The sequence below is a fragment of the Bubalus bubalis genome, chromosome 8 (genome assembly GCF_019923935.1).
Source record: "Bubalus bubalis isolate 160015118507 breed Murrah chromosome 8, NDDB_SH_1, whole genome shotgun sequence".
NCBI classification, from domain to species: domain Eukaryota; kingdom Metazoa; phylum Chordata; class Mammalia; order Artiodactyla; family Bovidae; genus Bubalus; species Bubalus bubalis.
The window spans coordinates 60,175,910-60,200,796 of NC_059164.1; the positions used below are offsets into that span (position 1 = coordinate 60,175,910).

Below are 24,887 nucleotides of genomic sequence, written 5' to 3' on the forward strand. Positions count from 1 at the left end.
ATAGTGATAACATCAGACTTCACTCAAGCCACTCTCATTTCTCTTGGTTCTCAGGTCCATGCACACTGAAGAAGATGGTACCTGCTTGTAAGGAACTATCTTCATCAGACCATTCCAGCAATCTATCAAGTCATCTGCTTTGGGGTAACAGGAGCAAGAGCCCTTTGCCACACCTCCTTCACCACCAAATAAGTGCGTTAGATGGATACAACATTTTGTGAGAAACCATGTCAATGGATAAGGCATTTGTAGACCCATGGGTGGGAATGCCAGCAGAAGAGTTCTGGGAAAGGAAGGCAAATGTGTATTTGGGATATATATTTATTCCTGCGAGGACAAATCATTGCTTACTTCAGGGAATGGTGTTTTATTAGGACTCAGTTGCCTCTGCACTTGAAAAGTTGGGCAGTCCGTATTGACTGTCACCAAGTCAACCCTGGGAATGAGAAGTCCATGTTAAACCTCCATCTTAGTCTCTGTTGCCATGGTCTACATGGGCTCATTGAAGAAGTACTAATGTAGCCAAGGAAGGAGAATGACTGACAGCTACCTTTCCCACTATCCATCGAGAGCATTTTCATGTTGGTAGCTAAAAACCAGGTGCTAGGAGTAATTATTAATTTGCTCCAGTAATCATACCACATCCAAAATCTCAACTGTGATTTCCATAACCACCTGATTTAGTCTGGGACAATCTACAATTATTCTCTAAGACCCATCTGGCTTGTGCACCTGCCAAATAGACTAGTTAAATGGAAATATGGTAGAATTAATCACCCTGCACCTTCTAAGTCTCTGATGATGGCATTAATCTCTGCAGTTCCTCCAGGGATACCACATTGCATTAAGGTGATTATTTGGGGGCTTCTACTTGGCTCTTCCTGTCAATGTAATCTTCATTTCACACCATAGGGAGCTAATGTGTATATTCTGCCAGTTGAATACATTAGTTCCCACCGTCCTTTTAGGAATGGAAAAATAACTAGAGTATGAGAATCGGTTAAGAGGAGACAGTTGTGCGTGCCAAGGATGATCAGTGTCTTATCCCTTTCCCTCTCCTCCCGTCATGGAGATTGTCTCTATACTTCTCAGATATAGGCAACGCAATCACAAAATCTCATTTTAAGAGGCTGTGTCCCAGGGGCACTTCTCTCACTACTAATTATTATATAAGTCAAGATTCTGGCAGGAAACAAGTAGTACATTCAAATGGGGATAATGGGAGAGTACAATAAAGGGCCATTTTACAAAGATGTGGACAGATTTAATAGAAACCAATAAGGAATAGAGGAGGCACCAGGGCGTTAGCAACAATGGGAGCACCCCTTGGAACTCAAGAGAGGCAACCTGGAAAGAGCTTAAACTTCAGTAAGGATTATAGCTGCTGCCAATCTGTAACCTAGAAATGCAGTGGCCAGGGGAATAAAAACTTTGACTTCAATGCACTCCTGCCCTCTAATGCCCTGCCAGTGTCCTCCATTGGCCCAACTCAATGAGAAGTCACACAGAGAGAGGCCCATTGGTACAGCCCATATAGATCATCCTCCCTGGGCACAGAGCAGGATGAAAGTTGAAAAGTAGATCTGGAAGGGCTAATGAAGACTGTCCAGCACATCATCTTCAGCAGGAGACCCACTCTGAGTACTCTAATATATCAATATGTCCCCAAGCCCTGGAACTCCCCATTCTGCTTATCTTACTCTATCTTTTCACTTCCCATGGCATTGTCAGCACCTACAATATGTGATCTATCCATTTATTATACTTATGGAGCATTCTCTACCTCTCTAGTAGAAAGTAAGCTCTCCTAGCATAGACATCTTCATCTGGTTTTGCTCCCTGATGCTTCCAAATTACCCAGAACAATTGCTGGTACAAAGTAGGTGTTCAATAAATATATGTTGCTGAATACACATAATAATGAGTTGCGGATAATGAGAAACCACTAGGCAGAGAAGAAGGCAGACCTAAGAGCTGATATACTAGTGATAAATCTCTAATCCTCCATAGATCTTAAAGAGAGGATTTGGGACAAATTTGAGGTATGGAAAGAGGAAAGAAAACAGGGAGGCACCAGGAAAGATTTAATTTATATCAAGAAAAGTGAAGAATTTGTTTGATTGTTGTTCTAGAAAATCTCACAGAAGTATCAGTGTATAGTTTACCTTAAGGATTAAGGAATAAAAGTGACCAACACTTGAAATGGGCCCTCGTGGTCCAGTTAATAAACCTGAGTCTCTCCCGCCTTACTCAGAATCTATTTCTCTTCTCTCAGCCTATACTATTACAGCAGACATGGGGGTGAATGGAAGAAGGAAATGGCAACCTACTCCAGTATTCTTGCCTAGAGAATTCCGTGGACAGAGGAGCCTGGTAGGCTGCTGTCCATGGGGTCGCACAGTCGGACACGACTGAAGCGACTTAGCATGCATGCATACATTGGAGAAAGAAATGGCAACCCACTCCAGTATTCTTGCCAGGAGAATCCCAGGACAGAGGATCCTGGAGGGCTGCCGTCTATGTGTCGCACAGAGTTGGACATGACTGAAGCAACTTAGCAGCAGCAGCAGCAGGGGGTTAATGGGGCTGAGATTAACTGAGAATTAACCAGCACTCCTTCAGGCTCTTAAATCTCCTCCTTTGACCCTAATACATTTATACCATTAAAAAACAAAATTGTACTAGTATGAAAAGAAAGTTGGGGCTGGGTAAACACATTTGTGCTACAATGAGGGTACAGATGAGCAAGGTTGGAACCCTCTGTTGCTCTTGCTTGCCTGACAGCTTCTTCCCCTTCATTTGGGGACAACATCACATTTTACTTTGGGGAGTGTTATGGATGAAACAGTGTCCTCCCGAATTCATATGGTGAAGCCCTGTCCCCCAGAGTATCAGCATTTGACTGTAATTAGAGACAGGGCCTTTAAAGAAGTGTGTGTGCATGTGTGTGTGCACGCGTGTATGTGTGTGTCAGTTGCTCAGGCGTGCCTTTGCGGCCCCCGTGGGCTCTGTGTGTGACATTTTCCAGGCAAGAATACTGGGGTGTGTTGCTATTCCCTTCTCCAGGGGAATCTTCCCCACCCAGGGATCGAACCCGGGTTTCCCTCGTTGCAGACAATTCTTTACTGTATAAGCCACCAAGGAAGCCCTTAAAAAAGTGTAATTAAGGTTAAGTGAGGTCCTAGGATGGCGCCCTAATCCAACAGGAGTGATGATCTTATAAGAAGAGGAATAGACTCAGAGAAGAGGCCATGTGAGGGATTAGAAAGAAGGTGGCCATCTCTAGGTTAAGCAGAGAGGCCTCAGGGGAAACCAAACCTTCCAGCAGCTTGATGTTGGACTTCAAGCCACCAAAATGGTGAGAAAATACATTTCTGATATTTAAGGCACCAGTCTGTGGCATCTTGTTATAGCAGCCCTAGCAAAGTAAAACAGGAGAACGAAACCTCTCCCATTACTCATGGCATGACAAAATCAACATATGGTTCTTTTTTTCCTGCTTTTTCAACAAGGCATCCACATTTTCATTTTGCACAGGGACCTGCAAATTATATAGCCAAGCTTGTCCATCATTGCATGGATGATCTCAAGTGGCTCTGGGATGTTTTTCTTGTGACTTAATGGAGGCAGGAGAGGAGACTGAGAAAAAAGGTGCATGAACATCACTGAAGGGAATGCGGGGAGAGAGAAAAGGGTCTCAAAGGGAGATGGTGGCATCAGTCAGTGACCTTTAGTGATGTAACCGTGCAGCCTGTGAGGAGCAACAGGGACAGCATCACTAAAGGAAGGATGCTTAGTGGATAAAGGCAGTTTCCTCCTTTTAAGTTGTGCTGATAAGAGCAATTTAGTGCTGAGAATGATGGTAGAGAAAGGTTCTCTTCTCATATGATTGCTGATAACCTCCTGTCTATTACTCGAGCTCAGTACTGGGATGTATTTGTACAGAAAAGCTGAAAGCTTGCTCCCAGGAAACTCGGGAAACAGAGTGATAGATTGATTGATTTGTCAAGCCCGGGCAGACAGAAACAATTTTCTTGACTAGACTTAGAAGTTAATGCAGATGGCAGTTTCCTTCACTCTTTAATACCTCTCACCCTGGGTTTGGAGCTTGTTCCCAGGAGGATGTCACAGCCTCCCTGGAAGGCTCTGGACTTTTCCTAGAGGCATTTGAAAGAAAGAGGAGATAAAACAGCACAGCAGGAACCTGAGAAAGATTTTAGCACAAGGTGGGTGTGCCTGCTGTTTGCTGCTGCTGCTGCTGCTAAGTCGCTTCAGTCGTGTTCGACTCTGTGTGACCCCATAGACAGCAGCCCACCAGGCTCCCCTGTTCCTGGGATTCTCCAGGCAAGAACACTGGAGTGGGTTGCCATTTCCTTCTGGTAGTCATGTTAAAACCTGATTCTGCCTCTGTTTTCTGTGTCCAGTCATCTACTGGTGCATCAGAAGCTCTTGTGGGGATAGAAGGCAAAAAATACGCCAACCAAATGCTGATTCTTTATACCTGGAATGTGGGCTCCCAGTCTCTGTCTGATGGACTGAGACACTAGATTGTCAGGAAGCGCATGACCATGCAGAGCCCAGTGGCTTGGAACCTAAGCAAACACAAGCCTGATCACCCTGCTCCTGGCCTCTTCTTGCCTGCACCCACTCTGAGATCATTGATGTTTGTTGTCAAGGGGGAAGGGAAAATGAGAGAGCAGCGCCCCCACCCCCTACATCCTGCACAAATACTCATTTCAGTCTTCACATTAAATGCACAACCTTTTCTACCTCTTGCACGGTGGGGTTTGTGGGTGGGGGAGGTGGGTAGTGTTGAGCTCTATACCACAGACATCCCATCTCTAACGTCTCCTTCCCACAAACACTCCTGGCGACCCCAAATGGCATGTAGCTCCCTGTTTTGCCTCAGTCTTTCCCCTCTCTGTGCCTTTATTTATGCTGCCCCCTCTATTGGAATGCCTTCCCTACTTCTTTATTAACTGCTGCTGCTGCTGCTAAGTCACTTCAGTCGTATCTGACTCTGTGCAACCCCATGGACTGCAGCCTACCAGTCCCCTCTGTCCATGGGATTTTCCAGGCAAGAGTACTGGAGTGGGTTGCCATTGCCTTCTCCAATGCGTGAAAGTGAAAAGTGAAAAGTGAAAGTGAAGTCGCTCAGTCGTGTCCGACTCCTAGCGACCCCAAGGACTGCAGCCTACCAGGCCCCTCCGTCCATGGGATTTTCCAGGCAAGAGTACTGGAGTGGGGTGCCATTGCCTTCTCCGTCTTTATTAACTAGTGTGCATCAAATCCATTTCCTCTTCTTCCTGGCCACACAGGTTAAGACTATATTTGCCAGACTGTCTTGCTGTCATTTGTAGCCATGTAACTGGGTTCTGGCCAAGGGTATGTGAGCAGAAGTGAGGTGTGCCAGTTCTAAGCCTGATCCATAAGAACCTCTCATGTAAGATCCTTCAAGCTCTTTCCCATCTATAGACTAATGCGAGGGACCACAGTGCATGGAGAACTGAGGGATAAAGGGGATGAGGCCACAAGAAGGAAGCAACCTAGGTCTTTTAATAAACACTTGGAGGAAAACCACTGCTGATCATCAGAAACATATATTTTGGAAAGTGAGAAATAGACTTTATTATCTTTAGGGATTGTTTAAGCAGCCAGTGTTACCATAACTAATACAACTGACTTCTAATAATATTATCCCTCTTCCTGAGGGTTATAACACAGTTGTAACCCAGAAATTAGCTCCTCAAATGTCCTCCAACCAACTTTTCTAGAGTGCTGTGGCTGCTGCTAAGTCTCTCCAGTCGTGTCCGACTCTGTGCAACCCCATAGACGGCAGCCCACCAGGCTCCCCTGTTCCTAGGATTCTCCAGGCAAGAACACTGGAGTGGGTTGCCATTTCCTTCTCCAATGCATGAAAGTGAAAAGTGAAAGTGAAGTCGCTCAGTTGTGTCCGCGTCTTCATGACGCCATGGACAGCAGCCCACCAGGCTCCTCCGTCCATGGGATTTTCCAGGCAAGAGTACTGGAGTGGGTTAGGGTGGGCTCCCCCAAATTCCAGCCTCTTGGCCTCCTTATGCCCTAACTTGGACTCTTGGTCTCTCCTTTGAGTTGTAAAGATGCAAAACCTAAAGATTTAGACCAGTGACTGGCAAACTATGACCCACACACAAGATCTAGCACAGATTTTGCATAACCCATAAACTAAGAATGGTGTTTACATTTTTTAATGCTTAGGAAAAGCATAAGAAGAATAAGATTTCTTGATGTAGGAAAATCATATGACATTTAAATTTCAGTGTCCATAAGTAAAGTTGAACAGAAACACAGCCTACTCACTCCCTTATGTATTGTCTATGGCTGCTTGCACAGTAGAATGGCAGAGCTGAGTAATTGCAACAAAAATAAAGCCTACAATATTGTTATTTACTTACTTACTTGTGGGATCTTAGTTCCCTGATCCAAGACTGAACCAGGGCCTATGGCAGTGAAAGCACCAAGTCCTTACCACTGGACCGCCAAGGAATTCCCAAAGCCTACAGTCTTGACTACCTGGCTCTTTACAGAAGACATTTTCCTGGCTTAGACCCTTTATTAGTAAAAAGACCACCATGGATGCAAACAGTCTACCATTTGACTTTGCACTCTCAGCTTTGTCTTCTGCAATGATGCCCGTTTATATCTGCATTTCCCAAATGGTCTGCAAGATGATAATGTGACAGAACACAAATGGTTCTTTAATCAATTAAATCTTGGGCTTTTTATTGTGAATAATATTTTATTTAATCATTTTTGTTTACAACCAAAACTCTGGGAATTCAAAATTAACATCCTTGCCCATGAGCTTCTTATAGAGACAAGAAAATGTTTCAACCTTGTGTTCCACGTTGTTCTGCTGTGCTTTATCCAAACGGACCATTATGAGTCAGCTGCCGTCCAGCTTCATGGGGATTCTCTTACCCACAATCTCACTTGGGAAAACCAAGTTCTCCAGGATGGTGTCATGCATGGCAGTCAGAGTGAGGCTCCTGGGATGTTTTTGCTTATTTTTCGTACAACTTTTTTGAGTTGGATTAAGCAGAATTCTCCTCTGAGCGATGAAGATGATGTGTTTCCCTCTGAACTTCTCCAACTTGTGCAGCAGCTGCACCTGGATTTTCAGGAAAGATTTCAATTGCCGAACGGGAACAAAGATGATGATAGCTTCAGTTTCCTTGGCGTCTGTTATGTTCAGCTCCCACAGCTGGGCCTTGAGGTCCGAGTTCATCTCCAGTTCCAAGAGGGCCTGAGAGATGCCCAATTCAGACTCCTCCAACTTCTCTATGTTGGGCTTCATGATCCTCATGCTGGAAATGAACATGGCCTGCACCTGGCAGATGTGGCCAACACTTGTTGCTGCCACTGACACCAGTAGGCCTAGGAAGAGCAAATCTTGGATTTTTAAAAAAGGATAAAATTTATTTCGTTACCAGAAGTATTTTCAGCTCTTGAAATATGCTTATAAATATGGAAGGATATTTAATGGATAAATATCCATTGGATAAAAATGGATAAATAAGCTATCCAAATTGGGTATATAAATTTTAACGTTCCTCAAACTTATTTCATCACTCATCAGATTTTTTAAAGAATGTCCATGATTATCTCAGAATGCTCCGCACCACATAGTTTTATCCACACTACTCTATACCTTTACCAGATATCAAAAGATTATCTTCTAATTTGGAGAAATAAAGCCCTCTTCCTAGTGAAGCCCCCTCAGTCATTCACTCCCCTCTTAAGGCACAGAAAGCCTGCTCACGTTTTCTCTCCCCTATCTGTGGTATCATTCCTCTTCCCTACATACTCATCACCCCTTCGAAGACATGAGAAGACAGGAATTTTCAAGCTGCAAGTTATAACTCAGCAGTGGGTCATGAAATCAATTTAGAGGGTCAGTGATCAGCATTTTTTTTAAATAATAAAATACAAGAGGATATAAAACATTAGAGTGCATCTCAATAGTACTTGATGAAATTTTCTTACGGGTTCTGGGTCACAGTATAAAATGAATTTCTTTGGGTCATGGTTAAAAATCTTTGAAAGCCACTGTGCTAAGGAGCAAACAAAATAAAAGAACCTAGCAAAACCTTATAGCTAACATTTGATTAACAAAAATGTTATATATCTGTCCTACTATTAATTCTTCTCATGCATTTCTATTTTAAATTTCAAACATAAAGACTTAAGGACTGTATCTTTTGATTAACCTCTGTATCTCCTACCCCTCACTGACTGAGGGACTCACTTCCCTACAGAAGCTGCATAAATATTTGATGTTGATAATGAAATGGAATTAAAAGCTAATAGAAAAAACCTTTCAGTTTCTACTGTCTCTTTAAAGGATGGGAAGTAACCTCTATGCCATAACCACTTCTGCAAGGTCTTTCAGCACCACCTCAACATATACCCTAAGATAACCCAAGGGGTGACACCTCCCCTTTCTTCAGCCGAAAATGCACACTCTTAGTCCTAAATTCTTCCCACGCTGCAGCCTTCCTACATTCCCACTCACTTCTTCCCTCTCTTGCTCCAGCCACTGTCTTCAAGAACCCTCCATACATCTGCATACAAAGCTCACTCCTCCTTCACAGCTTCTCCCTCCACACTTTTCTCTTGCTGAAATTCTTTTTACCTGCACAAGTCTGCATTGCATAGACCTCTGTGAAGCCCCAACACACTGAGTTACTTTCATTCTTTCTGGTGATCCCATAGAACTTTGTTCATGCCTCTGTACAGCAACAGTGGCGCTGGATTCTAAACTCTGCTGCGCCTCTGGTCTCCTACTGCCCATTGGCTCCTCTGAGACAAAGTGTGCTTTATTCATCTCTGAGATGTCCATGACTGGCATGGCGTGGCAGAAGTAGGTACTCGATAATATTTTAAGTGTGAATGAAAAAGAAGCAATAGCATGAAATATCAAAGGGATGAAAAGTTTACATATGGGGTAGATCATGTTGCTTCCTCCCACCTCCAAACCCTCTCTAGCACCTAAGAGGAAGCTTGCTTGCCCATAATTTGCATACTTTTGTGAGTGGATGAAGGAGAGCATGATATTTGAATGTGTGTTAGTCCCTTAGTCATGTCGACTTTTTGTGGGCCCATGGACTGCAGCCTGCCAGGCTCTTTTGGGATTTCCCAGGCAAGAATACTGGAGTGGGTTGCCATTCCCTTCTCCAGAGGATCTTTCTGACCCAGGGATCAAACCCGGGTTTCCCACATTGCAAAGCAGATTCTTTACCATCTGAGCTACCAGGGAAGCTCTTTGCATGGAACTTAGTTAGGAGACAATTCTCTTCTGCAGCTGAGCTGGAGGAAGGAGAGAGGGAGCCGAATGGTGCTGGGGTCCCCTGAGGAGGAGGCCACCCCAGAGAAGCAGAACCAGAGGTAGAAGGGTGCACTGAGCCTGACGACATCCCTGAGCGCCCAGATCTGAACGCGGTCAACCCACCCCTTGGCTTTTTATATGCAAAGCCCATCACTGGTGATTGTCCTTGCCACCTCAACAGCCAACGGGGCTCCAGGCACCCCGACTTTGGCGGTGTCCAGACCCGGGGCTGCAGCCCGCATGGGGTCATGAATATCTGCGGACGTGGGAGGTGAGCAGGCTGCCCGGAGGGTCTTGCCCGGACTACCTGGAGACCAGGAAGCTGCTGTGGGAGGAGGAGGAGGAGGAGGGGAAAGTGGCGGCCCCGGTCACCCTGTGCTGTACAGTAGATTCCTATTAGTTATCTATTTTACACATAGTAGTCAATAGCGTATATATGTCAATCCCAATCTCCCAATTTTCCCCACTCTTTTCTCTGTGGTATCCATGTGTTTTTTCTCTGTCTGTATCTCTTTCTGCTTCCAAATATGATCATCTATACCATTTTTCTAGATGGACCAACTCTTCTGAGATTTATAGTCGGGCCATTCTACGCACAAAGGGGAAGTTTTAATTGCTCATGGACCTCTAATGTGATCAAAAATATCGTACAGCTAGTAATAGATGATTAATGACTTGTAGAATTTGTCCAAATGTGAGCTTTATAATTGCAATGAATTTTGAAAACTACAGAATTAAGTGACTTTTGTTTTGAATGTCCTGCAAGCTTTTCTGTTTAGATCCCTCCCTCTAATACTCTCCCCTCCATCCACTCACCTAACAGCCCCCTACCTTTGTTCCCCCAGAGCTAGTACACTGCTTCTCTCACCCATGAGCACCCACGGGATGCTCTGCAGCTCCCTGCACTTGCTGGGTAGTAGCAGCATTTCACGCCATTGCTAATCAGAGCACAGGGACCATCTAACTCCTCTGAGGCTGAAAGACAGTTCAAATGAGTTGCTCCACCTGAGCCAAAGCAGTTGCTGAAGATTAGAAAGGGGTGAAAGCCACTTTTTGAATTCTACCAGGAAATCCATGCATATTCATGCAAATATTTACCTTAGTTGGGAAAGCCATACAAACCCCAGAGTAGAAAAAGAAAAGAAACAAAGCCCCTAGGACGGTCCTGGCCCTCGGTCAGAAGTAAAGTGATTGTCACCTGTGTGTGACCTTTATTCTCTTTGGGATCTGTGGGTTCCAAAGAAGCAGAACTGAGATTATTGAAACTAGTTGGGAGGGGATGGCACCAAGAACTGAGAGATCAAAAGGCACCAAGGAGAACATCCTACTATATGCAGGCTGACAATGAATTCATTTCAGGTAAATCTGACCCACTGAGCAATCCACTATGTGCCAGAGACTGAACTCATCTGTGGGTCTCTGAAGGTCCATTATACCTGGGTGTTGCAGACAATCCAAAGATGATAACTCCATGTAATAATCTTCATCATCTTCCTCCCATGCATGCTTCCTCCTGATGGCCCTCATCTAGTTCAAGGCATTGCTCTCTGCCTCATTGTTTGGGCCAGAAGTCCCTCACTCTCACATCTCTCATCTAGTCAGCAAAATTCACTCCCTAGATAATGTTTAAATCCCTCCCTCTTCAGTAGAACCTCCAAGATCCTTTGTGTGAGTGGCCAGCTCTTAGGTGAGCTGCTGCACTCCATGCTTAGGATTCTGCAGGGTTGACCTGTAATTCTTCACCAGAACTGCAACAGGAAACATAATCAGAAGGCAAATGACAAGCAGGGAACAGTGTCTGCAACATATATGAAAGTGCAACGGTTTCCATATATTATATACAAACAGCTGTTACAGATCAGTGGCTTCCTTGATGGCTCAATGATAAAGAATCGCCTGCTGATGCAGGAGACATGGGTTCAATCCCTGGAGAAGATTGAGAAGATCCTCTGGAGAAGGAAATGGCAACCCACTCTAGTATTCCTGCCTGGGAAATCCCATGAACAAAGATGCCCGGTGGGCTACTTTGAGATCCATGGGAGCGCAAAACACACAATGCGGCAACTAAACAGCAACAATAAGAAAAACATGAGCCATCCAAAAAGACAAAGAAGACATAAATGAGCATTTTTAAAAATAAAAATACAGGGACTTTCCTGGTGGTCCAGTGGTTAACAATCCGCTTGAAAATGCAGGGGTCATGGTTTCGATCCCTGGTCCCAGAAGATCCCTCATGCTGCGGGGCAACTAAACCTGCATTCCACAACTACCCTGTGCTCCAGAGCCCGAGAGCTGCAACTACTGAAGTCCATGCTCCAAAACAAGGGAGGCCATTGCAGCGAGAAGCCCGTGTACCACTAGAGACTAGTCCCCACTCACCACAACTAGAGGAGGCCTGTGCACAGCAGTGAAGACCCAGCACAGCCAAAAACAAATACAAATTAAGACTTGTTTACATTTCTAAAAATAAAATAAGAAAATATATATGTAGAGAGAATAAACCTAAGGGGGAAAGGCCCAACCTAAATAGTAACAAAAGAAATACAAATTAAAGGAATGACGTATTTTCTTCCTTTGTTAGTGAAGTAAGGGGAGACTATAAACCTTTTCTATGCATCTGATGAAGCCCAAATTGGCGAAGAATTTCTCATGGGAAACCTTGCTATATGAAAAACAGCCTTTAAAAAAAAAGAAGTGTATAACATTGACTAAGCAATTGCAGTGGTATAATTAATTTTATCCTAAGGAAATAATTAGTGGACTGGAAAATGTTTTTACTTTGGGGATGTATAACATCATGTGGGTTTTAATGGCAAATATATGGAAATACTCCAAGGTTTCAAGAATAGGTTATTTTTTTAAGCAAATTCCATGCTCTAGTATTCATTTATTTAAAATGGAAGTATAGAAGTATAATTGTTGACATGAGACAAATGTTTATTGGTAAATGTAAAGGTAAATATAAAACAGTTTATAAAAATGTATGACAGTATTTTTTTACTTTAAAAATTAATATGCATAAAATGCCAGGGAGCATGTATCCCAAGCTATAACTATTGGTTGTATCTAGAATAGACTTACTAGTGAGGAAATGTGGGGGGAAGCCTTTCTACATTTTTTTCACCTTTGAACAATAAAAATGATTTAGCTTTATAATAAAGAGTGGTTAAAAATAACTCAAACAAAATTGCCAAACTAAGAGTTATTTATTACCAGAGACAAAGACTTGAGCAACTTAATTTTATGAATAAAGCAAACAATTTACTTCAAACTAGAAGAAATTTATTTACATTCTATGAGCCAAACGTGGTTGTGAGCTTGGTGTGGGGAGCATGGCATTAAAATGGTAATTCACATAGTTGCTTCAATAAGCCTCATGAAATTCAAAATTACAAAAATTCATTTGATTTATGAATCTTGACTATTATGCTAAAGCTATTTGAGGGTTGATTAAGTCAGGTCATACAAAGAAAATACATTTAAAAATAAAATGATACACATATATATGTGTCAAAACTAACTGAACTGCATGTTTAATCTGCACATTTTTCTGTGTGCATACTTCAAAATGTTAAGGCAGAAAAATTAAAACATCCATAGAAATAACAGAAAATATTTTACATTTTTCATCTTGAATTTTGAATGGATCTCTAATATTAATAAATTAAAAAACCAAACACAGGAGTACTTCCAGCTCTGGCTATGATGGAGTAGAGAGAAAGCCCCTCTTTCTGGCACCTCTCACTGTCTCCTCACACTTATTTTCTCCATTCTCTTCCTCTAAACTCCCAGACACCCCAGTACTTATACTTTTATCTATGAAAGTTTCTTATAAAAAAAGAATAATTTAGCATCATAAAAAACTTCTCAGGTTGACCTGAGAATAAAGCAATCAAAATCACATTAAAATTATACCATGATTTTTTTCCCTGAAATTCATTAAGGAGCCATGAGAAAATTAGTACACCAACCTGTTGTGAAATTCCAATGTTAATCTAATTTTCTGATTTGGTTTGTTTCCCCACAATTAATTTTGTTTTTCTCATAGATAGTTCCACTTTTTTTTTAGGTGACAAAAAAAAAGTGAGAGAAAATGTCAGCGCCTACAGCTGTGTTTCCTGAGGGTGCTGACTCTGTTTCCTGAGTCTACGGGTAATAGGCTCTCTTCTGCCCACTGCCAGTCCCCTCCTGTAAGCTGCACTGCTTTGGGAGCGGTTTTGCACTTGATCGCCCATTCTCCCAGCCAGAGTTGATGTGGTGGCAAATGAGTCACAATTTCAACTGAGACGGAGAAAAACTTGACCCTGCAACATGTAAACTCATGTGCTCCTGGTGGCCGTCCCAGCTGAACATGGGTAGGGGAAGATAGACCAAGCCAAAAGGAAGAGTGAAGAGGAGGCTCAGAGAAAAACAGAGAGGACGTCCATTCTGGATTCCTTATAGTTCCCAGGTCCTGTGCCTTTCGAAAGTCCTGCAGCTTCTCTGCCCTTGGTAGCCATGACTTTCTGTATTACCCAGCCATTGAAATGTAGACTTTGCTCAAACTGGCTCCCACAGATTCCTGTAACTTACAACTAGAAATGCCTGAGGAATGTGCCAGGCTTCTGCAGTTCAGTGTCATGGCCTTGCGAGCCTCACTCCTGTAAGAGGTGAGCACATTCCCTGTCTCCAGTAATCAGACGGCCCCCTCGATGGAGCCCCCCTGCTCCCTGAGCTGAGTTAGCCACCTTTTGGCTCAGTGGTCCCTGGCTCTCCAGTTATGGCCTTTCGTCCTTCAGCCTTTGGTCACTCATAAGCCTGAACTAATGGATCTTATTCCAGGGCAAGGGCTGGGTCACCCCACGACAAGCTCCTCCATTCTTGGTATCATTGCCAGGTTAACTGGGGTCAAAAATTGTACACAATGCCAGCTTATGTGACTAAGATACTGCTTCCTTATTTTCTCCTAATGATAGAATCTCCCTTTCATCCTGTGGATAATGTGCATGGAGGTTACACTTTAAAACAGTCAGTGAGTAAAATCTCAGTCTCCATGAGATTGAATAATCTCTCTGAGGTGATCAGGTCTGCTAGAGAAACACTCAACCTTCCAGACCTCCTTACCACTTCCTTTGTTTAAAAAAAATTATTTTATGTGGACCATTTTTTCTTTATGTATTGAATTTGTTATACTAGTGCTTCTGTTTTATGTTTTGGTTTTTTTTCACCCCGAGGCATGTGGGATCTTAGCTTCCCAACCAGGGATCAAACCCACACTCCCTACTTTGGAAGGCGAATTCTTAACTACTGGACTGCCAGGGAAGTACCCCACCTCCTGTTCCAGATGGCAAGTGGATGAAGGGAAACAAGGAGATTTCAGGGTGGTAGGAGAGAAACTGGGAATTCTAACTCAGACTTCCTCCCTGCCAGACCTGCCTCACAACACCTCTTACTCAGCCACAGGCTCCTCACTCAACTGAGAGATTCCTTCTGTAGGATGGTGTCCCCTCACAGTCCCAAAGCAGGGTGAAACCTTTCTGCTTCTGACTCCCCCACCCCCCAATCTTTCTGACATATAGGACCCTCAGTTTGGCTGATGAAAAGAAGTTGTGTATATATTTATGACTGCTTGGTCACTCACCTCTATGTCCTTCTCCTCTATTTGCTGGCACAGAAGGGGCAGGCTTCCCTCTCTCTTTTTTGTTTGATCTGAAATCCTCTTATGTCATTTTCTTCCACTTACTTAGGCCAGTAAATCTCAAGGCCTGGCTGCCCTAGGACAAAGGTCACTGGAAGGAGATACGTTCTAAATTCTCTAGGTTTCAGTCAATATGAAAGCTGCAGGCAGTTGAGTTAGGGATTACAAAATAAAAATATAAACCTGCTCAGCTAGTATTATATAAATAAAAGAATGATGAAAGAATGGCTGAATGAATTTCTACCAAATGGCATAAAGAAAACCTTGATATATCCAAACACTGGTTGAAATAAATAAAATTTTCACTGCGACTTTTGCTATCAAGTATTACTCTATCACATTTTTGCAGCTAAAAAGCATTTCATAAAGTATTTCATCTGACAGTTGTAAGAATCAAGTAAGGAAAAAGAGAGAGCAGGTGCTATGAAGCCCATTTTATAGTTGGAGAAACAGGGTCAGATTGCTTCAAGATGCTTCAAGTCAACACAAAGGCAAGCAGGCTTCCAATTAACTTCCTCTTAACCTCTGTATAGCATGGCACCATAGTAATTATTCATCGATATAAAATTACTTGTGAGATTTATATCTAATAATACAGAGCTAACTCTCTTTTATTTGGAGAATGCTTATCCAGAATATCAAACTATTCTAAGCAAAGATGACAAGCTATGGAACCTCTAGGGTCAAAATACATGCCACAGTAAAACCTTTAAAGGTCATATGGCCCTTTGATAGATTCTGTGAGCTCTCATTCAAAGCCTATTTTCTTTTGTTTTTAAAGTGAATCATAATTTGTTTCGTTTTCAGCCCACAAGAAAATGGAGACATTAAATGAGAGCAGGGAAGTATCTGCCCTGTAAGAAGATAGAGAGGAGACAGAAAGGCAGGAGCACAAACAAGGACTATGAAGGCATAACCATCTAGAGACAGTTGGTGAGGAGAAATAACCTCAGACAACCACACAAACTCCAGACACCTTGTATTCCAGATGTTTTAGCAGACAGAGCACAGGTAGGTTCCTCTGGAAGGTTGGTCTTGCTTCTACTTTGCTCTTTTGTTCTTTTTGAATGAAATAGACAGTGATGGTATTAGCTCCCCATTGCTGCTGTAACAAACTACAACAAACTTAGGAGCTTAAATTTTGGACTTCCCTGGTGGTGCAGTGGTTTAGAATCCTCCTGGCAAAGCAGGGGATGCAGGTTCGATCCTTGATCAGGTAACTAAGGACACACATACCACTGAGCAGCTAAGCCTGAATGACAGAACTATTGAGCCCTCACACCACAACTAGAGAGTCCATGCTCCACAGTGAAAGATTCCAGATGATGCAACCAAGACCTGATGCAGTCAAATAAAGAAATAAATGTTTTAAAATGCACACACACAAATTTATCACCTTACAGTTCTGGAGCTCAGAATTCCAAACTGGGTTTTGCATGCTAAACTCAAAGTGTTGGCACAGCTGCATTTTTTCTGAAGGGTTTAAGTAAGAATTTGTTTCCTTTCCTTGTCAGCTTTGAAAGGCTAAAAGCATTATATTTCTTGGTTTTTGGTCCCTTCTTTGCATCACTCCAACTTTGCCCTTTGCACCTTCTACTCTTACTTTGCCCCTTCGGCCTCTCTCTTATGAGGACCCTCATAATATGTTGGGCCTACTCAGGTAGTCTAGAGTAATCTCCCTAGCTCAAGATTTCTAACTTAATCACATCTGCAAAATCTCTTGCCTTGTGAGGTAACATATTCCCAGATTAGGACATGAATATCTTTGGAGGGCCATTATCTAGGCTACCACACTGAAAAATGAATTTCACAAACAATTCTAAATTAAAGTCACCACTTCATCCTCTGCAAACATTCCCTCATGGCAGGGAAAAGGGAGACTGCCTCTTCTCTGAATGACCATGATAAGGTATTCAGCAGATTTTAGAAAGGTGAAAAGAGGAATACAAACTGAAATAACAGAGCTTGCTCAAATATGCAAAGAAAAGTTGCAAAAGAACTCTGATGTTACTGGTACAAACTGGAGGGAAGAAATGAAAGCCAGTATATGACATTTGGTGTGGGGAAAGATCGGCCCTTGGGCTGGAGTTTCCTGAACATTGCTTAATGACAGCAGCCAGACACAGGGCTGATGTTCATTTTGACTGCCTTGCCTAGCAGGAAGAGCTTCTATCACAATGTTAATACGGAAATAGCTGTGCCCCAGATGGTAAAAAATCTGCCTGCAATGCAGGAGACCCAAGTTCAATCCGTGGGTTAAGAAGATGCCCTGGAGAAGGGAATGGCAAACCACTGTGGTATTCTTGCTTGGAGAATCCCACAGAGCTGCCTGGCAGGCTACAGTCCATGGGGTAGCAAACAGTTGGACACAACTGAGTGGCTAACACTTTCACTTCACTTTCAAACTTTACAAAATTTCTCAACCCAAGGGGATAAGTTTAAAGAGGAAAACACCAGTTTGTAGGAATTTCACATTTGTGAAATACAGAATAAGAAGTTGAGAAAAGTAAGATCTTCCAAATTATGGGTTCTTGACCTAGGACCCATGAACTTCCAGAAAATAAATAAGTGGGTTTCAAGGGTCTATGATGCTTTAAAATTCACATGTAAAATTTGTTTTTTTAGTATGTTTGTATATGTGCTTTTTTCCCAGGAAAAAGATCCATAGTTTTTCATCAGATTTCCAAAAGGGTCTATGACTATAAAATAGAAGATATTTTATATCAGGTGATCAGAGAAAAGGCCTCATATCATTAACTTACTGATACAAGAAGTTGTTTCATTTTATCTATGAAATGTACTTAAAAATCAACATATGAACCAATCTATGTGAACTCTAGAGCTCAGCGTCAGGACCACTCAAGGGCAGAGTAGTATAAAGGATGCCAGCTTCCTGCCCTGTGGAAGTGGTAGGTTTGTGAGTTTCCCAAGGAGGTGTTCTCCCTACAGCTTCTGTTCTGATCATGTGAATGAATAATGACAAAAAAGCAAAAGTGACTCAGTCAAGTTCAGTTAGTTTCAGTAGCTCAGTCATATCCAACTCTTTGCAACTCCATGGACCTCAGCACACCAGGCCTCCCTGTCCATCACCAACTACCAGACTTTACCCAAACTCATGTCCATAGAGTCGGTGATGCCATCCAGCCATCTCATCCTCTGTCATCCCCTTCTCTTCCAGCCCTCAATCTTTCCAGGCATCAGGGTCTGTGCAAATGAATCAGTTCTTCGCATCAGGTGGCCAGAGTATTGGAGGTTAAGCTTCAACATCAGTCCTTCAAATGAACACCCAGGACTGATCTTCTTTAGGATGGACTGGCTGGATCTCCTTGAAATCCAAGGGACTCTCAAGAGTCTTCTCCAACACCACAGTTCAAAAGAATCAATTCTTCAGTGCTCAGCTATCTTTAGTTAGTTGTGTCCGACTCTTTGCGACCCCATGAACAGCAGCACGCCAGGCCTCCCTGTCCATCACAAACTCCGGGAGTTCACCCAAACCCATGTCCATTGTGTCGGTGATGCCATCCCACCATTTCATCCTCTGTCGTCCCCTTCTCCTCCTGCTCTCAATCTTTCCTAGCATCAGGGTCTTTTCAAATGAGTCAGCTCTCTGCATCAGGTGGCCAAAGTATTGGAATTTCGGCTTCAACATCAGTTCCCCCAGTGAACACCCAGGACTGATCTGCCTTAGGATAGAGTGGTTGGATGTCCTTGCAGTCCAAGGGACTCTTAAGAGTCTTCTCCAGCACCACAGTTCAAAAGCATCAATTCTTCTGCGCTCAGCTTTCTTCACAGTCCAACTCTCACATCCATACATGACTACTGGAAAAACCATAGGCTTGACTAGATGGACTTTGTTGGCAAAGTAATGTCTCTGCTTTTTAATATGCTGTCTAGGTTGGTCATGGCAAACCATTTCAGTATTCTTGCCTCGAGAACCCCATGAACAGTATGAAAATATGCTGAGTTGGTCATAACTTTCCTTCCAAGGAGTAAGTGTCTTTTTACTTCATGGCTGCAATCACCATCTGCAGTGATTTTGGAGCCCAAAAAAATAAAGTCAGCCACTGTTTCCATGTTTACCCATCTAGTTGCCATGAAGTGATGGGACCAGATGCCATGATCTTAGTTTTCTGAATGTTGAGCTTTAAGCCACTTTTTCACTCTCCTCTTTCACTTTCATCAAGAGACTCATTATTCTTATTCACTTTCTGCCATAAGTGTGGTGTCATCTGCATATATGAAGTTATTGATATTTCTCCCGGCAATCTTGATTCCAGCTTGTGCTTCTTCCAGCCTAGCATTTCTCACAATGTACTCTGCATATAAGTTAAATAAGCAGGGTGACAATATACAGCCTCAAAGTACTCCTTTTCCTATTTGGAACCAGTCTGTTGTTCCATGTCCAGTTCTAACTGTTGCTTCCTGACCTGCATACAGGTTTCTCAAGAGGCAGGTCAGGTGGTCTGGTATTCCCATCTCTTTCAGAATTTTCCAGAGTTTACTGTTATCCACACAGTCAAAGGCTTTGGCATAGTCAATAAAGCATAAATAGATGTTTTTCTGGAACTCTCTTCCTTTTTTGATGATCCAGCGTATGTTAGCAATTTGATCTCTGATTCTTCTGCCTTTTCTAAAACCAGCTTGAACATCAGGAAGTTCACGGTTCACATATTGCTGAAGCCTGGCTTGGAGAATTTTGAGCATTACTTTACTAGCGTGTGAGATGAGTGCAATTGTGCGGTAGTTTGAGCATTCTTTGGCATTGCCTTTCTTTGGGATTGGAATGAAAACTGACTTTTTCCAGTCCTGTGGCCACTGCTGTTTTCCAAATTTGCTGGCATATTGAGTGCAGCACTTTCACAGCATCATCTTTCAGGATTTGGAATGGCTCAACTGGAATTCCATCACCTCCACTAGCTTTGTTCATAGTGATGTTTCCTAAGGCCCACTTGACTTCACATTCCAGGATGTCTGGCTCTAGGTGATTGATCACACCATCGTGATTATCTGGGTCATGAAGATCTTTTTTGTATAGTTCTTCTGTGTATTCTTGCCACCTCTTCTTAATATCTTCTGCTTCTGTTAGGTCCCTACCATTTCTGTCCTTTATTGAGCCCATCTTTGCATGAAATGTTTCCTTGGTATCTCTAATTTTCTTGAAGAGATCTCTAGTCTTTCCCATTCTATTGTTTTCCTCTATTTCTTTGCACTGATCACTGAGGAAAGCTTTCTTATGTCTCCTTGCTATTCTTTGGAACTCTGCATTCAAATGGGTATATCTTTCCTTTTCTCCTTTGCTTTTTCCCTTCTCTTCTTTTCACAGCTATTTGTAAGACCTCCTCAGACAACCATTTTGCTTTTTTGCATTTCTTTTTCTTGGGGATGGTCTTGATCCCTGTTTCCTATACAATGTCACAAACCTCCATCCATAGTTCATCAGGCACTCTGTCTATCAGATCTAGTCCCTTAAATCTATTTCTCACTTCCACTGTATAATCATAAGGGATTTGATTTAGGTCATACCTGAATGGTCTAGTGTTTTCCCCCACTTTCTTCTATTTAAGTCTAAATTTGGCAATAAGGAGCTCATGATCTGAGCCACAGTCAGCTCCTGGTCTTGTTTTTGCTGACTGTATAGAGCTTCTCCATCTTTGGCTGCCAAGAATATAATCAATCTGATTTCGGTGTTGACCATCTGGTGATGTCCATGTGTAGAGTCTTCTCTTGTGTTGTTGGAAGAGGGTGTTTGCTATGACCAGTGCATTCTCTTGGCAAAACTCTATTAGCCTTTGCCCTGCTTCATTCTGTACTCCAAGGCCAAATTTGCCTGTTACTCCAGGTGTTTCTTGACTTCCTACTTTTGCATTCCAGTCCCCTATAATGAAAAGGACATCTTTTGGGGGTGTTCTAAAAGGTCTTGTAGGTCTTCATAGAACCATTAAACTTCAGCTTCTTCAGCGTTCCTGGTTGGGGCATAGACTTGGATTACTGTGATATTGAATGGTTTGCCTTGGAAATGAACAGAGATCATTCTGTCATTTTTGAGATTCCATCCAAGTACTCCATTTTGGACTCTTTGTTGACCATGATGGCTACTCCATTTTTTTCTAAGCGATTCTTGCCCACAGTAGTAGATATAATGGTCATCTGAGTTAAATTCACCCATTCCAGTCCATTTTAGTTTGCTGATTCCTAGAATGTCAACATTCAGTCTTGCCATCTCCTGTTTGAACACTTCCAGTTTGCCTTAACTCAACCATATTTAAATAAATTGATTTGTCATAAGGCACTTGGGGTCCACTGTGAGTCCACAGAATGTAAACTCAGTGAGGATGGGAATCTGTGAGTTTTCTTAACTTCCATGCCTGCAACAGCACCTGGCCATAAGGAAATCAGTAACAGATGATCAATAAATGTGTTGAATGACTCAATGAAGAGTTTTCTAGAACCCTATGAAGACTGTTAAGTTCAGTTCAGTTCAGTTCAATTGCTCATTCGTGTCCGACTCTTTGTGACCCCATGAATTGCAGCATGCCAGGCCTCCCTGTCCATCACCAACTCCTGGAGTTCACCCAAACTCACGTCCATCGAGCCAGTGATGCCATCCAGCCATCTCATCCTCTGTCGTCCCCTTTTCCTCCTGCCCCCAATCCCTCCCAGCATCAGAGTCTTTTCCAATGAGTCAACTCTTCGCATGAGGTGGCCAAAGTACTGGAGTTTCAGCTTTAGCATCATTCCTTCCAAAGAACAACCAGGACTGATCTCCTTTAGAATAGACTGGTTGGATCTCCTTGCAGTCCATGGATCCAGTCAAATCAGGCTGACTTTTTAATTTCCTTGACAATTAATAGGAAATTTTTTGGTTTTATTTAAAAGCCACATATGGGAACTAAATGAAACATTGTCATATTTTATTATAATTGTTTTCATGCTGAATGTCTGAAAGCTGTTTACTGAAAAATCTTGTCTTTCATCAATACAATATTTCCTTATATTTTTATTAAAATTTACATATGAAAGAAAATGCAGAGAAAGGACCACTACTTGATTCTTTCCATTAATAATCATGTAAGTTAGGACCTCTGACTCCATGAAAGTAAAAGATCTAAGTTTCAGAGCCAACAATGTGAGGATTAAAGTTTTCTGCTGTTGATGATTGAGAATGAACTATTTCCTGCATGGTGGAATTCAAGGACGTCGTTCATGGTGCTATGTGTTAATGGGATTGTCTTTAGTATAGCTGGTTGAAGCCTGGCACAGATCATTTCCACATGGGTATCTTGAGTCAGGCCCGCCTTCTAAACCCACAGGTCTGTTTTAAAGTCTGAGCACTTTCTCACATCAAAGAGTGGAAAAGAAATTTCTGAATCAAAAACTAAGTGGATTTCTTGTCTCATGGCCTGCAGCCATAAGGTATTCTAACCTCCTGGGAGAGATATCTCACCAGAGCTCTTAAAATGAGGTGCCAGATGGTTGCTTTACCTCCACTGGGCAGTTTGCAGGGAGATGCCTCAAAGGAGCCGGGTGTACAGGAAACACCCGGGTAGATGGATCCATTCTTTTTGACTTGAATCCTGGGAGGGTAGGGGTGTCGGTAAGACAGAACAGCAAGATGGTATCTCCCGAGAGGCTAAACCACTCCTGAAATGTATTCCAGCAAAGCAGAAAACACCAGGGGAAGCAGATGGTCTAATTAATGACTTCAGGAGAAGACAGAGGGATGATGGTCTGAAGAAGGGTCACCCTTGATCAGAGCAAACTGGGCAGGTTCATAGTTTGCAGGGAAATCAACTCTGCCATCTTATTAAAAAAAAGCATGACAAATAGGGAGGAAATTGCATGACTGTAGACTTCTCTCTCTGACAAGATAACACTCTCACTTCTTGTTTTTTTTGCTACACAGATATAGGACTGCCTTTCAAATCCTAACTCGGGTGCTCAGCCTCCTTTGCATCCTTTACTGATATGATTCCGCAGCATTTATACTAGGGTTTAGTTCTGAACACAAAATTGTATGCCTTTAATGCTTTTCCTTTTGCATAATACTCCTGAGAACATGCTAAAAAGTGTCATCTGTTCCACTGTATTGCCATAATATCTTTAAATCTTGCACAGCATTTTTTATAATATCTTTAAAGTTTTTCTTTTGGCTTGCTCCCCCCTTTCCCCCCATGATTCATTTATTGAATACCTGCCATGAGTAGGTGCATACTCCACAGTGGTAGAGCTAAACAACTTGCCCTCAGCATCCAGTGGTGGGGGTAGGGGGAAGAAGTAGCAGACGCCCACACTAATGTCCAGGCTACAGAGGCAAGGGCCAGTGGAGGCTTGCCTGAAGTGTCTTGGTAACACTGAGAATGGATCAAACACTTGTGCTTGGCAAGAGACACAGGAGGTTTTTGAGAAGAAGTAAACTTGAACAAAAAGGAGCAGTTGTTCTGGAAGATAAGGAAAAGGATATTTCAGACAAAGTGAAAGTTCTTGCAAAGGCACTGAGGCATGAACATGTCTAGGCACAACACTGGTAATTTGATGCCAGCAGAACACCTGGGAAAGTGATGAGAAATGTGACTGAATGCATGGAGTCTCAAAATGATGAGAAGACTTGTGAGCCCTTCCAAAGAATTCACTCTTTATTTGGTGGACCATAGGGAGCCATGACGGGTTTGTAAGCATCAGTATAATATGATCTACTGTGTTTTTTTAATAAGATTACTATTTTTCTTCAACTCTAATTTCATCTTAATAAAACTCCTTGTATCTTTCTTTTTCTCTAAAAGCCCATATTATCATAACATAAGGTCATTCATGGATATATTTATTCTGGTTATTTATTTTTTTTAAATCTATTAAGGTATATTCATCCCTCCCTTTGCTTCCCTTCCATCACCTTCCCTTTGGAAGCACTTGGCAGGAGTCTGGATGTGGATTTGGATGCAACATTGTAAGCATCTTGCTCTGTGCCGGATACTGTGTGAAGCAATTTCATGATCGTCTCTCCTTTTCCCTTACTCTCTGTCTACTAACTCTTGACACAGTGACTGGGGATATCAGGGAGAGACCTTTGAACCGAATGTAGAACTCCAAAGAAGCCTGTAATAGACTGCTCTGAACTCATTGTGTGCATCTGGGGCTCATGCAATAAAATAGTATACACTTAGCTCAAGATATGACAACCCACTCCAGTATTCTTGTCTGGAGAATCCCAGGGATGGAGGAGCCTGGTGGGCTGCCATCCCTGGGGTCGCACAGAGTCAGACACCACTGAAGCGACTTAACAGGAGCAGCAGCTCAAGACAAGTTCTCAAGGTCTCCTTATATTTAGCCACTTTGCCTCTGAGATCATTCTGCAGCTGCAATGTCCTACATCTTCCACATGTACCTTGAAGCTGCTTTTAGCATTTCGTTCATGGTTTGCTTGAAGCTTAGTGAATTTTATTTACACTTCTTCCATGAAAATATCCCCAGAAGAGATTTAACTAATCCATATTTTTCAAATGTAGTGGCAAACTCCCTAGTAAGTCAGGACCCTGGCTTACTCCCAACAGTCCCCTGACCATAGGTTAGCTTGTCCCATTTCAGTCTCAGCTGTGATTTTCATGAAAGTTTTTGCCAATATGTTTTTCCATGAGCTGTCCGGAACAAGAGTTAGAGAGAAAAGTGCCTTTAGGGAGCATCTGCTGTCCATATTTTAAAGAAAACACCACTGGGAAGAATAGGACGAGTCAGTGTGCCTCGTTCCATCTTCCAAACGCCCATAATGCAAGGTAATCAAATATATACAATTGAGAAAGAAAAATATTCACATATATTTATGTATAATACACATGGTAGACAGTTGCC

At 42.5% G+C, this 24,887-nt stretch overlaps 1 pseudogene; it reads right to left on the reverse strand.

The window, feature by feature from the left end:
- Positions 1–6,796: 6,796 nt before the first annotated feature.
- LOC102388966 lies at positions 6,797–7,826 on the reverse strand (annotated as a pseudogene).
- Positions 7,827–24,887: the final 17,061 nt, after the last annotated feature.